Below are 16,592 nucleotides of genomic sequence, written 5' to 3'. Positions count from 1 at the left end.
GCCTTATCACACCTCTGAAGGCTCTGGAAACAATTCACGTACACCATGTTGTTCTTCACAGTAACGGTGGTTGCCAAGAAGGCAAATATGGCACCTATTCTTAGTGGATTTGTGTGGGGGAAGAACTGTTAGTCAAAACAGCCGGAGAGTTCCTTTTTCTTCTTTAAAGAATATGAGACCTTTGACGTTGTCTACCTTTTCCGCAGATCATACCTAACAAGATTTTAAATTATAAGAAGGGGCCACATTAACCGTGTACTATCAAACCAGTGTGAAATATTGGAGAGATTTTCTGGCATGGGCATGCCCTTTTGAGAGGGATCTGCCTTTGGTTTTTTTTATTTGATTAATTTTAATGGATGCAGAATTTGAGCAAGTCGCTTTATAGCCATGTGTTCCTACAGGCCCAAAATTTGCCAATACTAATCCAGGACAATCTCCCCTCGTGTTCCCTTGAACAAACCAAATTTATGTTATTTATAAAGAATCTTGTGTATAGCCCATGGAATAGCTCACTGTGAGTTAATGGTTGTCGGTTGTACGTTTTCAGGGGAGTGGGTGTGTGGGAATGGGAAGGAGAGATTCAGATCAGAAATTAGATTTTTTTCCTTTGCTTCTTGGGAAATGTGGGGCAATTTAACACTTTGATTTTGCAACAGACCCATTTCCTGGGTTTGATAAACTGAGGAATTCGGGGAAGATTTTTTTCCCAAGTACCTTTACTGGCCTTGGGTTTTTGCTTAGTTTTTTATTGGTAAGTGTGTGGGATTGGGAAGGGAGACCCGGCAGAGGGGAGAAAGGTGAGATCAAATTTGTGTTTAGTCCTCACATTCTGATGGGTCACCATGGCATGTGGGACAGGCTTGTTGGCCACCTTGCCCTTCCCTGTCCAACAATTTTGCATATTCATAAAGTGTGAGCTCACGTCTCTCCCTATTTCTTTAATCTTCCCCAGCCCCACAATCCTCTGATGTATCTGCCCCCTCTAATTCTGAGCCCTTGTGCATCCCTAGTTTAATCGCTTCACCATCAGAGTCTTCGCCTTGAGGCCCTAAGCTCCGGGATACCCTCCTTAAACCTTTCCCTCTCTCTACCTCACTTTCCACATTTAAGATACACCTTAGAGTGGATACGACGATTCCTAGATCAGCTGAGGTTCCCGAGGGTGGAGGAGGCTGGTTTGGGGGCACCGATTGGGCTGGAAGAGCTGGTTAAAGGATTGGGGAGCATGCAGGCGGGGAAGGCCCCGGGGCCGGATGGATTCCCGTCTGAATTCTACAGGAAATACGTGGACCTGCTGGGCCCGTTGCTAGTGAGGACGTTTAATAAGGCGAGGGAGGGGGGGACCTTGCCCCCAACAATGTCCAGGGCACTGATTTCCTTGATCTTGAAGCGGGACAAGGATCCATTGCAATGTGGGTCGTATAGACGGATCTCGCTCCTCAATGTTGACGCTAAGTTGCTGGCGAAGGTGCTGGCTATGAGAATTGAGGACTGTGTCCCGGGGGTGATTCATGAGGACCAGACAGGATTTGTGAAGGGTAGGCAGCTAAACACAAATGTGCGGAGGCTCTTCAATGTGATTATGATGCCCTCAGTGGAGGGGGAAGCGGAGGGGTGGTGGCAGCTATGGATGTGGAGAAGGCCTTTGATCAGGTGGAGCGGGAGTATCTTTGGGAAGTGTTGCGGAGGTTAAGGTTTGGGGAGGGGTTCATCAGTTGGGTCAGGCTGCTATATAGAGCCCCAGTGGCGAGTGTGGCTACGAACCGGCGGAGGTCGGAGTACTTTCGGCTGTACCGGGGACGAGGCAGGGGTGCTCCTTATCCCCCTTGTTGTTTGCACTGGCAATTGAGCCGCTGGCCATGGCACTGATGGAGTCCAGGAACTGGAGGGGATTGGTTTTGGGGGGGAGAGGAACACTGGGTGTCGCTGTATGCCGATGACCTGTTATTGTATGTTGCGGACCCAGTGGAGGGGATGGCGGAGGTCATACGGATCCTTCTGGAGTTTGTGGACTTTTCGGGGTATAAACTCAACGTAGGGAAGAGTGAGCTCTTTGTGGTGCACTCAGGGGACCAGGGAAGGGGGATAGACAAGCTACCGCTGAAGAGGGCGGAAAGGAGCTTTTGGTACCTAGGGATCCAAGTAGCTAGGAGTTGGGGGGTCCTGCACAAGCTCAATTTGACGCGGTTGGTGGAGCAGATGGAGGAGGATTTTAAAAGATGGGATATGCTACCACTCTCACTAGCGGGTAGGGTGCAGTCGGTCAAAATGACCGTCCTCCCGAGGTTTCTCTTTGTGTTCCAGTGCCTTCCCATTATGATCCCCAAGGCCTTTTTCAATTTTTCAACAGGAGCATCATGGGATTTGTGTGGGCGAATAAGACCCCGAGGGTGAAGAGAGTGTTTCTGGAGCGTAGCAGGGACAGGGGGGTGCTGGCGCTGCCGAATTTGTGTGGTTATTATTGGGCAGCCAATGTGGCGATTATCTGTAAGTGGGTGATGGAGGGAGCGGGAGAGGCCAGAGATGGCGTCCTGTGTGGGCGCGAGCCTGAGGGCGCTGGTGACAGCACTGCTGCCGCTCTCGCCAACAAGGTACACCACGAGTCCGGTGGTGGCGGCGACGCTGAAGATCTGGGGGGAGCCTCGGTTTGGCCCCCGATTCGGGAGAATCATCCATTCGTCCTGGGAAGGATGGATAGGGGGTTTCGGAGCTAGCATCGGGCAGGGATTAGAAGAATGGGGGACCTGTTCATCGATGGGACGTTTGCGAGCCTAGGGGCGCTGGAGGAAAAGTTTGGGCTAGCCCCGGGAAATGCTTTCAGGTACATGCAAGTGAGGGCGTTTGTGAGGCGGCAGGTGAGGGAATTCCCGCTGCTTCCGGCACGTGGGATTCAGGACAGGGTGATTTCGGGTGGATGGGTCGGAGAAGGCAAGGTTTCGGCGATTTACGAGTTAAAGGGCAAGTGGGAGGAGGAGCTTGGGGAGGAGCTAGATGAGGGTCTGTGGATTGATGCCCTGAGTAGGGTTAATTTTTCCTACTCTTGCGCCAGGCTCAGCCTAATACAGTTCAAAGTTACTCACAGAGTGCACGTGACAAGGGCGAGGTTGAGTAGGTTCTTTGGGGTGGAGGACAGATGTGGGAGGTGCTCGGGGAGCCCGGCAAATCACCTCCATATGTTCTGGTCATGCCCGGCGCTGGATGGGTTTTGGAGAGGTTTTGCGAGGACTATGTCTAAGGTGGTGAACGCCCGGGTTAAGCCGAGCTGGGGATTGGCATTGTTTGGGGTATCAGACGAGCCGGGAGTGCAGGAGGTGAAAGAGGCCGGTATTCTGGCCTTTGCGTCCCTGGTAGCCCGGCGGAGGATTTTGCTACTATGGAAGGTGTGGTAGTATCAGGTATTGCGGTACCCGAGAGGCTGAAGACCATTGGGTAAGCCTAGTAGCTTACCATTGGCTGTTTGGTATCTGGCTCCGCCCTGACAGGCGGGGTATAAGAACAGGTGCCGTCCCAGCAGCCCTCATTCTGTACCGAAGCTGCTGGGGAACAGATCTAGTCTATTAAAGCCTTCAGTTATGATACAACCTCGTCTTTGAGTCTAATTGATCGTGCATCAATTTAATAGACTACTCTTGAGCTGAAAGAATGGATCTCCGAATCAAGTCGGAGTGTCTACAACTCAGCCCCCACACGCAGAACTCGGCTGCGATTTCTAAGCACTGGCTGGCATGTTTTAAAGGCTACCTCGAGATGGCCGGAGGCACCCCCTCAGGAGAACAGAAACTGCATCTCCTGCACTCGAGAGTAAGCCCTGGAACCTTCTCCCTCATCGAGGAGGCAGAGGACTATGATGATGCGATCGAACTGTTAAAGGGACATTATATACGCCCTGTAAACCAGGTCTATGCACGTCACCTGCTTGCAACTAGACAGCAAAGCCCCGGGGAATCGCTGGAGGACTTCTACCGTGCGCTACTGGTGCTGGGCAGAAACTGTGACTGCCTGCAAGTTTCGGGCAGCGAGCACGCGGAACCTCTAATCCGGGATGCATTCGTAGCAGCTATGAGCTCTTCAGAGATCCGACAAAGACTTTTAGAAAAGGACACCCTGGGACTGAGAGAAGCACGGGCCCAGGCAGCGTCCATGGATGTTGCCTCCAGAAACGCGCAGTCCTATGTGCCCGACCGTGCGGCGGCCCCCTGGGCTGCGTGGCATCCCGCAGCGGCAGCCCCACTGACCTTCCCCATGTCCCCGCAGGCCTGCGCTGTAAGATGGCCCACTAGCTCCGTTGTGCCCCGTTGCTTCTTCTGCGGGCAGGCGAAGCACCCCCGCCAGCGCTGCCCAGCCCGCACCTCCACCTGCAAAGGGTGCGGCAAGAAGGGCCATTTTGTGGGTGTCTGCCAAGCACGAGCCGTGGCCGCGGTCTCCAACGACTCCGGACCGCCGCACGCAACCTTCTCTTCGGGCCCCAAGCGGTCAGCACTCACCGCCACCCCCCTATTCGAGGACCACGCCCGACCCACGGCCGCGGCCATCTTGCCCCTCGGACGCCACGCTGGACGGATGGGCGCCGCCATTTTTTCCATCCCCGCCGCCATTTTGTACATCCCCGATCACCATGTGCGATCCATGGGAGACGCCATCTTGGATGGGGCCCCAGGCCCCAGCACAGCCGACTACATGCTGCCCGATCACAGCCCGCAACTGCTCCATCTGGCCTCGGTGACGCTGGACCAAAATCAACCTCGGACACTCGCAACAGCAACGACGATGATCTTCATCAACGGCCACGAGACGTCTTGCCTGATCGACTCTGGGAGCACGGAGAGCTTTATACACCCCAACACGGTAAGGCGCTGTTCACTTGTTACCCACCCTGTAAACCAAAGAATCTCCCTGGCCTCCGGGTCACACTCAGTGGAGATAAAGGGGTTCTGCCTAGCAAACCTCACAGTCCAAGGCAGGAAATTCAACAATTTCCGTCTTTATGTCCTGCCGCACCTCTGCGCGGCTACACTCCTGGGGTTGGACTTCCAATAACTTGCAAAGCCTCACTTTTAAATTTGGCGGCCCTATAGCCCCCCTTACTGTCTGCGGCCTCACTACCCTTAAGCTCAACCCGCCTTCCCTGTTTGTGAACCTCACTCCGGATTGCAAACCCGTCGCCACCAGGAGCAGATGGTACAGTGCCCAGGACCGGACCTTCATCAGGTCAGAGGTCCAAAGGCTACTGAGGGACGGGGTCATCGAAGCTAGCAACAGTCCCTGGAGAGCTCAAGTAGTGGTGGTAAAGACCGGGGAGAAACATAGGATGGTCATTGACTACAGTCAGACCATCAACAGGTTTACGCAGCTGGATGCGTACCCTCTCCCCCGTATAGCCGACCTGGTGAACAGGATCGTGCAATACAAGGTCTTCTCCACGGTCAAGTCCGCCTACCATCAGCTACCCCTCCGCACTAGTGACCGCAAGTACAATGCCTTCGAAGCAGATGGGCAGCTCTACCAATTTTTAAGGGTTCCCTGACAGGCGGGGTATAAGAACAGGTGCCGTCCCAGCAGCCTCATTCTGTACCAAAGCTGCTGGGGAACAGATCTAGTTTATTAAAGCCTTCAGTTATGATACAACCTCGTCTTCGAGTCTAATTGATCGTGCATCAGAAGGATGTGAAGCCCCCTAGTGTAGAAGCTTGGATCAATGACATGGCAGGGTTCATCAAGCTGGAGAGGATAAAGTTTGCCTTGCGAGGGTCTGTGCAAGGGTTCCTCAGGCGGTGGCAACCGTTCCTAGACTATCTCGCGGAGTGTTAGGAGGAGGTCAGCAGCAGCAGCCCAAGGGCGGGGGAGGGGGTTGGAGAGAGCGGGGGGGGTTCTCTTGGGGTGGCGTTTGGGTGAAGGTGTTTTTTTCCCCCTATTTGTGTTTTTAAATGTTATATGGGGGGGTTATTGTACATGGGGGAAATCCAATGTATAATTTCTGATTGTTGTGTTCTTGTTTCTTTCTTTTTGTTGGGGGGGGGGGATTTTGTTGAAAATTTGTTGAAAAATTTGAATAAATATATATTTTTTTAAATAAATAAGATACACCTTAAATCATATTGCACTGAGTAAGCTTTTGGCCCATCTAACCAAATATCCCCTGTGTGGCTCGGTGTTATAATTCTCCTATGAAGTCCCTTGGGAATGTTTTGTTACATTAATAAATGTGAGTTGTTGTTATATGCTGTAAGCCCCACGAGACCCACGGGGATGACCTAATTGATCTCCATGTGGGGCTCGTGGAATACAAGCTCCCCCCTGAGAGGCAGAGACGTAACAGCAGTGTTCGCCAATTTCACCCGATAAAAGCCGGCCCAGAAGGGAACCGACATCTTCGGATGGCCCCGCCCGGGTCTCGTTGTGCTCACCACCACTGTGCAGCTTTATTTTGTGTTGGAAATAAAACTATTTGGACTAAACTTTCAGGGACTCCTGGTGACTGCAATATTACACTATTAATACTTTAATAATTGTATAATTTGATGTTTTGCAATTTCTAACAATTTACTACTTACTGAAGCTATAGTGTAGAATGGGGAAAATGGTCACTGTTATAAAATATCTAGTTATTGATAAAAGTAAGTATTACAGTGGGAGTACTGGGGCCACTCAGTTGCTGATTTTATTACAGCCTTGTCCAAACATGGACAAAAGAGATGAAGTCAAAAGGTAAGTTGAGAGTCACTGCTCTTAATGCCAAGGTAGCTGAATGCAGCACTAAGGGGCCCTAGCAAATCTAGAATCAATGAGAATAAGGGGGGAAACTCTCCACTGGTTCAAGTCTCACCAAGTACAAAGGAAGATTGTTGTGGCTGTTGGAGGTCAATCGTCTCAGTCCCAGGGTATTGCTGAACAAGTTCCTCAGGGTAGTGTCCTAGGCCCATCTTTGGCTGCTTCATCAATTACCTCCGCTCCACCATAAGGTCAGAAGTGGGAATGCTCTTGATAATTAGACAATGTTAACCACCATTCATGACTCCTCAGATATGGAAGCAGTTCTGTGCACTTATGCAGCAAGACCTGGATAATATTCAGGCTAGGGTTAATAAGTGGCAATTCGTGCCATACAAGTGCCAGGCAATGACCATCTCCAGCCAGTGAGTATCCAACCGCCTACCCTTGACATTCAATGGCATTACCATAGCTGAATTACCAACTATGAACATCATGATGAACATCAGAAACTGAACTGAACCAACCGTAAAAATACTGGGCGGGATTCTCCAACCCCGTTCCGGGTCAGAGAATTGCCGGGGGGCCAATCGAATCGCGCCACGCCGCTGGGACGCGATTCTCCGCAGAGCAGAGAATCGGCACCATTAAGGCCGGCGTGGTCAGCAAGGCGCCGGTTGGGGGCCGCTCTACCCCCCCGCGATTCTCCGGCCTGGATGGGCCGAGCGGCCGTATAAAAAAAAAACGAGTCCCGCCGGTGCCGTTTTAACCTGCTCTGAGCCGGCGGGATCTCGGCGTTGAAGGGTCGGGTGGCAGCCTGTGGGGTGGGGGGAAGGGGGGACCGACACCAGGGGGGGGGGGGGGGGGCATCCGATGTGGCCTGGCCCGCGATCGAGATCCATCGATCGGCGGGTCGACCTCTCTGTCCCCCGGCCTCCTCTCCTCCACGCCGGCGCCTGTACTCCTGCACCATATTGGGTCGGGGCCAGCGCGGACAAGGGAGACACCGCGCATGCGCGGAAATCGCACCGGTAGGTCTGCGCGGGTTAACGCCAGACCCACTGCGCATGTGCGCATCAACCGGTGCCCATTCCACGGCCGAATCAGCAGCTGGAGCGGAGTGACGCGACGACATTTCCGACGGCGTCAACCCTTTGCCTCAGGATCAGAGAATCCCGCCCACTGTGTCTACACGAGCAGGACAGAGATTGAGAATTCTGTGGTGAGTAATTCACCTCCTAACTCCCCAAAGCAAGTCCACCGTCCACAAGGCACAAGTCAGGAGTGTGATGGAATAATCTCCATTTGGCTGGATGAATGCAGCTCCAACAACGTTAAAGAAGCTCAACATCATTCAGCACATTTGATTGGCACCCCTTCCACGAACATTCAATCCCACTACCACCGACAAACAATGGCAAAATTGTATACCAACTACAAGATTCATTGCAGCAACTCACCACAGCACCTTCAACATTAGCTTCCAAACCTGTGACCCCCACCACCTGGAAGCGCAAGGGCAACAGTTACATGGAAACACCACTATCTGTAACTTCCATACACTATCCTGACTTGGAATGGTATTGCCATTCCTTCACTGTGACTGGCTCAAGTCCTGGAATTCTCAACCGAACAGCATGTTGGGTGGACCTACACCACCGCTTTTCAAGAAGGCAGTTCATCATTACCTTCTCAAGGGCAATTAGGGATGGGCAATAAATGCTGGCCTAACCAGCGAAGCCCACACCCTGTAAAAGATTATAAAGAAAGTGAGTGGTTTTGAATTTGTGGCCATTAATCAGCAAGATTACCATAATCATGAAAATGTTTTGGAGTGTCATCCTTTGGATTTCTCTTTGTTCCCATTTCTTTAATTTCAACTTCATTGTTTTTTTGGTCTGCGGATCGTTAATTGAGATAGGCCTTTAAGCAGAGGAAGTACAGAATTCAAAGTTTCAAATAGCTTGACAACTGGAACACTGGGCGGGATTCTCTCATGCTGCGCCATATGGGAGAATCGCCGTCCGCGCCATTTTTTCCCGTGGCGCCAGTCCAACGCCGACAGCTGATTCTCCAAGTGGCCGTGCGGAAACGGCAGAGCCCCGCCGCCGCCATTCACACCTGCTCACAGCCGGCGGGAACTCTGCGCGTAGGGTCGGGGGGCAGCCTGTGGGGCTGGGAAAAGCGCTCCTTCACCGGGGGGGCCTCCGATGGGGTCTGGCCCGCGATCGGGGCCCACCGATCGGCGGGCCGGCCTCTTCAGCCCCGGCCCTATTTTATTACGCGGCAGGCCCCTGATCCCCCACACCATGTTGCGTCGGGGCCGGCGTGTTGAAGAGGTCCCCTGCGCTTTCGCGGGTTGGCGCGGCCCAACTGCGCATGCGGGGGTTGGCGTGGCACCACTGCGCCTGCGCAGGTTGGCGCGGTGCCAAGCTGGCACCGGGAAGGGAGGCTGGAGCGGCGTGAATCGCTCCAGCGCCGTGCTGGTCCCCTGTGGGGGCCAGAATCAGTAGTGCCCGCGCTCATTTCGCGCCGTCGCGTTTCTGCCTCCATTTTGGAGAATCCCGCCCATTGTGTCCTCAGGTTTTGTTTTTGGGAAAGGAAATACCAGGTTTGCTGACACCCAGCGGATTGGAGGGATTCAGTTCGATTGGTTGGATGGCGGCCCATGTGTTGGCCAGGGACAGTGCTCTGCCCAGGAACAGAGAGTGATTGGTTCCTGCCAGGTGGGTTTTTTCAGAGAGAACCCAACAGAAGACAAGAGACCCTCGATGAAAGAAGTTGTGTTTTCTCCATCTGTCTGTCTCTCTCTCGCTCTCTCTCTCTCTCTCTCGGCTGCTGGCTGCCTGCCATTGCTGAGTGATGACCATTACAGGCCGCAGGAAAAGATAACATCCAACTGAAAGCTGAAACTGGAGAAACATCCATCTGAAGTCAAATCTTATATGCTTTTATCATGATTTTCTTCCCTCTCCACCACCCTTTCTGTCTGTGTACAGTGGGGTGAGTTAGAAAAGAGGGGTAGGGTTTGGGAATTAGATGGTAGTTAACCAGTTGTATTGTTGTTTATTTAATAATAATTACTGTTACATTTTTTAAAAGGTTATCAGTGTTAAAATTTACAAACATAGAAGCTGTACATAATTGGGATCAAACCAAAGACATCAGGGGTGGGATTCTCTGTCCCGCCACATCCGTTTTCTGGTGCGGTGCGCCCCTGCCGGCAGTGAAATGTGATGTGTGGATGGTCACTGAGGTGCCTGGACAGACTGGAGATCTTCACCCCAGAGCCGATAGGACAGAGGCGTTGACCTGGTGGGGTTTGTAGAATTGTGATGGGGTTCAGTGGGGGGGACATAGATGGGATCTGCAAGGAGTATAGAACCAGGGTTTGAGAATGGTGACTGGTTTCTGGCGGGTCTAGTGGGGAGTTGAAGAGAGATTTCCTCCCTTGGAGAATGATTGAGGCGAGAAATCTGCTGCCACATGGAGTGATGTGGGTGAGTAGCACTGATGTATTTGGGGAGAACGGAGCTAAGTAGTAAATAGAGCATTGATGGGGTTTGATTTTTTAAAAAGGCATGTGTGGCATAAACATGCTGTAGATGGGCTGAATGGTCTGTTTCTATGCTGTAAATTTAGTGTTGTTCTATGTAATTGGCATTTGAGGTCCTGATTTGGGTTGTTATCTCACACAAGGTATGAAGGGATAAGGGATCTCTTTCGATGAAAGGCAAAAAGCTTTACGTAACACCACAAAACATAGGATTAGAAATAGCCCATTCGGCCATTCAGTGAGATCACGACTGATCTGATGTGAAATCTTCGCTTGCCCGCCTCATTAGGTATGGGAGGCCCAGGCAAATTTTCTGGTGGGCAATGGTTCAAATCCCAGCATGGCAGCTGGTGGAATTTAAATGTAATTAGCAAATTGGAATTGAAAAGCCAGTCTCAGTATTGAAGACCATGGCCTGAATTCTCCGGTTCTTGGGATTCAATTTTCCCTTCAGCAGCACAGCTCGCCAGCAGGTTTCGCCGCAGAGTGGCATGGTTACAATGGGAAATCCCATGGACAATTGGCGGGAAGATTGAATTCCGCGCGGCCGAGAAGCACGGGGCTGGCGGACAGCAGAACCCCGCCCCATGAATCAATTGTTGTAAAAACCCATCTGGTTCACTAATGTCCCTTAAGGGAGGAATCTGCTGTCCTTACCCGGTCTGACCTACATGTGACTCCAAGCTTACGCAATGCGGTTGATTCTTAACTGTCCCCTCAAAGGAAATTAGGGATGGACAATAAATGCTGGCCTTGCCAGTAGCACCCATTTCCCATGGAAGAATGAAGAAAAAAAATCTCACCTGTATGCGAAGGGCTAAGTGGACCAGTTAGTCTTTTCAAATCTTCTCTATGCTTGTAAAATCATACTCCACTCCCTGTTTCATTGCATGTAGAAAGTGGCAAAACAGGTTAGAAACGGGACCCCTGAATGCGCGGGTTTGAAATCAGTACCAAATCACAAGTAGCATTCATTCATGTGCTGATCAAGCAGCTCGGGTGACACGGTGGCACAGTGGTTAGCACTTGTGGTAAACCACTGTTACTGTACTACATGTATTGTGGTAAACCACTGCCTGATGGCTCCATCTGTGGCTCCTCCCCTCAGGCTCGGTATAAATGTGGCTGACCTCCGGCCCTGCCCCTGTTCGGGATCAGTGGTCAGGAGGCTTCCTGTTTAGCTTATTAAAGCCTCAGTTTCATTCACTACTCGTCTTGTGTTAATTGATGGCACATCAATTTAATAAGCTAAATGTTTAAGATGAATTCATCACTCAAACCTGAGTGCCTGGAGCTGGACCCACAAGCAACCGCGCCACTGCGACATTCAAGCACTGGCTAAGCTGCTTCGAAGCTTACTTCGGATCCTCCACCGACGACGTCACCGACCTCCAAAAGCTTCAAATACTCAACGCACGGGTGAGCCCGCAAGTTTTCCTTCTTATCAGAGACGCCCCCTCGTATACAGAGGCGATAATGCTGCTGAAGGGACAGTACGTAAAGGTAGTAAACGAGGTGAACGCCATGCACCTCCTTGTTACGAGGCAACAACGCCCCGTAGAAACACAAGCCGAATTCCTGCGTGCCTTATGGGTACTCGGCCAGAACTGTGCTTGCCAGTTGATATCGGCTGTCCAACACACAGAGCTGCTGATCAGGGACGCCTATGTCACGGGCATTAAATCCAATTACATCCGCCAGCGCTTGCTAGAAGGGGGGTACACTCGGCCTCCCAGGCACAGTGCAGCTCTCGAACTCACTGGAAGTGGCTTTCCAGAACATGGAGGCCTACACCTCTGACCACGCGGCAGCCTCGTGGATGCCGTGGGCGCTGCCATCACCCAACTCGAGTGCGGAGTAAGCCTGTGCCACGCAGCAGCCCGCCAACTCCGGAAGCCCAAAATGCTACTTTTGCGGCCAGAGTAAGCACCCCAGACAACGCTGCCCTGCACAGAACGCGATTTGCAACGGGTGTGGGAGGAAGGGCCATTTCGCCAAAGTCTGCCAGGCCCGACCTGTCCCTAAAGTTCCTAGGCCCAGCATCGCTGCCTGTTGCCTGTCGGGACCGCCCCCATTTGCCACGCCACCCACTATGTGCGACCCGTGGGCGCCGCCATCTTTGCTGCCACCCGCCATGTGCGACCCATGGGGGCCGCCATCTTCGCCGCCATCTTGAATTCCACCTGCCATGCCGACCCATGGGGGCTGCCATCTTTGACGCCACCTCCGATGCCACCCGCCACACGCGACACATGGGGGCCGCCATCTTGGAACCACTCCGCCGCCTTCCGGGACCCCTGCTCACCCGGTCGTATGCTGGGCACCGCTACCTCCGACCCGCCCACCCATCACCTTCCGAAGCTCGCCTCCAGTCTCGACCTCATCATCTCACGAAATCCACAATGACCGTCCGGATCAACGAGCCAAGACAGCCTGCCTCTTCGACTCCGGGAGCACAGACAGCTTTATCCACCCAGATACGGTAAGGCGCTGCTCCCTCCCAATTTTACCCGCGACCCAGAAAATCTGCCTGGCTTCCGGATCACATTCCGTAAAAATCCGGGGGTACTGTGTCGCGACCCTTTCGATACAGGGCGTAGAGTACACTAACTTTAAGCTCTACGTCCTCCCGATCTTTGCACTGCCTTATTACTGAGGCACAACTTTCAGTGCCACCTCCAAAGCCTTACCTGAAAGTTCGGTGGACCCCTGCCCCCCCTCACCGTCTGTAGCCCCGCGACCCTTAAGGTTGCCCCACCCTCGCTCTTCGTTAACCTCACCCCGGACTGTAAGCCCGTCGCCACTAGGAGCAAACGATACAGTGCCCGGGCAAAGCCTTTATCAGGTCGGAGGTCCAGCGACTCCTACGAGAGGGGATCATTGAGACTAGTACCAGCCCCTGGAGAGCCCAAGTGGTGGTCGTCAAGACTGGGGAGAAGGACCGGATGGTCACCGACTACAGTCAGAAGATCAACCGGTACCCGCAGCTCGATGCGTACCCCCTCCCCCACATACCTGACATGGTCAATCAGATTGCACAGTATCGAGTCTTCTCCACAGTTGACTTGAAGTCCGCATACCACCAGCTCCCTATCCGCCCGGAGGACCGCCAATACACTACCTTCGAGTCAGATGGCCGCATCTACCACTCCTTCAGGGTTCCCTTCGACGTCACCGATGGGGTCTCGTTCTTCCAGCGGGAAATGGACCGAATGGTTGACCAGTACGGGCTGCGGGCCACGTTCCCGTACCTAGATAATGTCACCATCTGTGGCCATGACCAGCAGGACCATGACGCAAACCTCCAGCATTTCCTCCACACCGCTAAGCTCCTTAACCTCACATACAATAAGGAGAAATGCATTTTCCGCACAACCCGCCTAGCCATCCTTGGCTACGTTGTAGAAAACGGAGTCCTCAGGCCCGACCCCGACCGCATGCGCTCCCTCCGGGAACTTCCTCTCCCCCACTGCCCCAAGGCCCTGAAGAGATGCCTGGGGTTCTTCTCTTATTATGCCCAGTGGGTCCCCAATTATGTGGACAAGGCCCGTCCACTCATTAAATCCACCATTTTTCCCCTGACGGCTGAAGCCCGCCTAGCCTTCAACCGCATCAAGGCAGATATTGCCAAAGTCGCGATGCACGCTGTGGACGAGTCCATTCCGTTGCAGGTGGAGAGCGATGCGTCGGACTTTGCCCTGGCCGCTACCCTCAACCAGGCGGGCAGGCCCATGGCTTTCTTCTTCCGTACCCTCCATGCCTCCGAAATTCGGCATTCCTCCATCGAAAAGGAAGCCCAGGCCATTGTGGAAGTTGCGCAACATTGGGGGCATTACCTGGCCGGCAGGCGATTCACTCTCCTCACTGACCAACGGTCGGTTGCCTTCATGTTTAATAATACACAGCGGGGCAAGATCAAGAACGACAAGATTCTGAGGTGGAGGATCGAACTCCCCACCTACAACTACGATATCTTGTATCGACCTGGGAAGCTCAATGGGCCCCCAGATGCCCTATCCCAAGTAGACCGATTTCAGGCCCTCCACAATGACCTCTGTCACCCGGGGGTCACCCGTTTTTTTCATATCATCAAGGCTCGCAAACTGCCCTACTCCATCGAGGAGATCAGAACCATGACCAAGGACTGCCAGGTCTGCGCGGAGTGCAAACTGCATTTCTATTGGCCCGACAGAGTACACCTGGTAAAGGCCTCCCGCCCATTTGAGCGCCTCAGCATCGACTTCAAAGGGCCCCTCCCCTCCACTGACCGTAACGTATACTTCCTCAACGTTGTTGACGAGTACTCTCGATTCCCCTTTGCCATCCCATGCCCTGACATGACCTCTACCACCGTCATCAAGGCCCTGCACAGTCCCTTCACCTTATTCGGTTTCCCCACCTACATTCACAGCGATCGGGGTTCCTCCTTCATGAGCGACGAGTTGCTTCAGTTCCTGCTCAGCAAGGGCATCGCCTCAAGCAGGACGACCAGCCACAACCCCCGGGGAAACGGACAGGTGGAGAGGGAGAACGCGACGGTCTGGAAGGCTGTCCTTCTGGCCCTACGGTCCAGAAGTCTCCCAGTCGCCCGCTGGCAGGAGGTCCTTCCTGATGGGCTCCACTCCATCCAGTCGCTCCTGTGCACTGCCACCAATGAGACCCCTCACGAACATATGTTTGCCTTCCCTAAGACGTCCATCTCAGGGGTCTCGCTCCCGTCCTGGCTGTCAGTCCCAGGGCCCGTCCTCCTCCGGAAGCATGCAAGGGGTCATAAATCGGATCCCCTCATCGAGAAGGTTCTGCTCCTCCATGCCAACCCACAGTATGCCTATGTGGCACATCATGATGGGCGACAGGACACAGTCTCCCTCCGGGATTTGGCACCTGCAGGTTCCCCAGTGACCATCACCACCACCACCGACCCTACACCGTCTCCCTCCACCACTACCCAGCTACTTCGAGATTTAGCACCCGCAGTCCCACCAGCGACCATCACCACCACCCCCGCCCCTACACCACCCCCCCCCCCCCTCCACCGACTCAACTACTGGGCGAAGATGAAGACAACACGCTCCCGGACGCGCAGGTTTCGACACCAGTGCACACACCACAGCCGGGACCAAGGCGATCATGGCGGAAGGTCAAAGCCCCCGACAGACTCAACCTTTAAGTTCACTTCACCCCCGCTGGACTCTTTTTTTTTAAACAAGGGGTGAATGGGTAAACCACTGTTAGTGTATTATATGTATTGTGGTAAACTGTTACTGTACTACATGTATTGTGGTAAACCACTGCCTGATGGCTCCGCCTCCCCTCAGTATAAAGATAGCTGACCTCCGGCCCTGCTCCAGTTCGGGATCAGTGGCCAGGAGGCTTCCTGTTTCGCTTATTAAAGCCTCAGTTTCGTTCACTACACGTCTTGTGTTAATTGATGGCACATCAGCACTGCTGCCTCACGGTACCCCAGGGACCGGCCTTGGGTGATTGTCTGTGTAGAGGTTGCACGCTCTCCCCATGTCTGCGTGGGTTTCCTCCCGGTGCTCTGGTTTCCTCCCACAGTCGTAAAATGTGCAGATATGGTCGATTGGCCACGCTAAATTGCCCCTTAGTGTCCAAAGATGCATAGGTTAACTGGATTAGTTACGGGGATAGGGCAGGGGAGTGGGCCCAGGTAGAATGCACTTTTGGAGGGTCAGTGCAGACTTGATGGGCTGAATGGCCTCCTTCTGCCCTGTAGGGATTTTGTGGATTCTATTCTATGGATTTCTACCAACATAGAAGCTAGATTTACAAAGGAGCATTTGCAGTCGTTTTACATAGTCGTTGGCTCCTTCTAGCTTCTTGCATCAGTCACTCAAGTGCTTCGATTCCACCATTGCTGTATCTCAAATTGTCGAGCTTGAATCACCTTGGGTAGGGACGTTATATCAGGTTTAAAAAATACATGATGCAAAGGATCATAAATATTGTATATTTTAACGATTGCCCTGATGTTAAAATTCTGACACAAAAGCCTTCATTTTTCAATCAAACAGCACATCATAATTCAACAAAAGGAGCAGGGAATCCATTTTGTGCATTAATAGTCTTTTCATGAATAATTTCCAGGAACATCTTATCCTGACTATGTTAACTCCTTGCTGTAGTGCCTTAGGCACAGCTGATCCATTATTAATGTACAGTCCTTGGTAGTGAGTGCTGTCAAACTGCAGGCTCCAATCAGATTCTGCCCTCCTCTGCTGATTGCATGCCCACACGCAATAGAGGAGGTGCTCGATAGTGACAAGAAGCAGCAAACACGGCAAATTCTATTTCTGTCTGGAGC

This window comes from Scyliorhinus torazame, chromosome 12, assembly GCF_047496885.1.
Source record: "Scyliorhinus torazame isolate Kashiwa2021f chromosome 12, sScyTor2.1, whole genome shotgun sequence".
NCBI classification, from domain to species: domain Eukaryota; kingdom Metazoa; phylum Chordata; class Chondrichthyes; order Carcharhiniformes; family Scyliorhinidae; genus Scyliorhinus; species Scyliorhinus torazame.
This window is presented reverse-complemented; position numbering follows the sequence as displayed.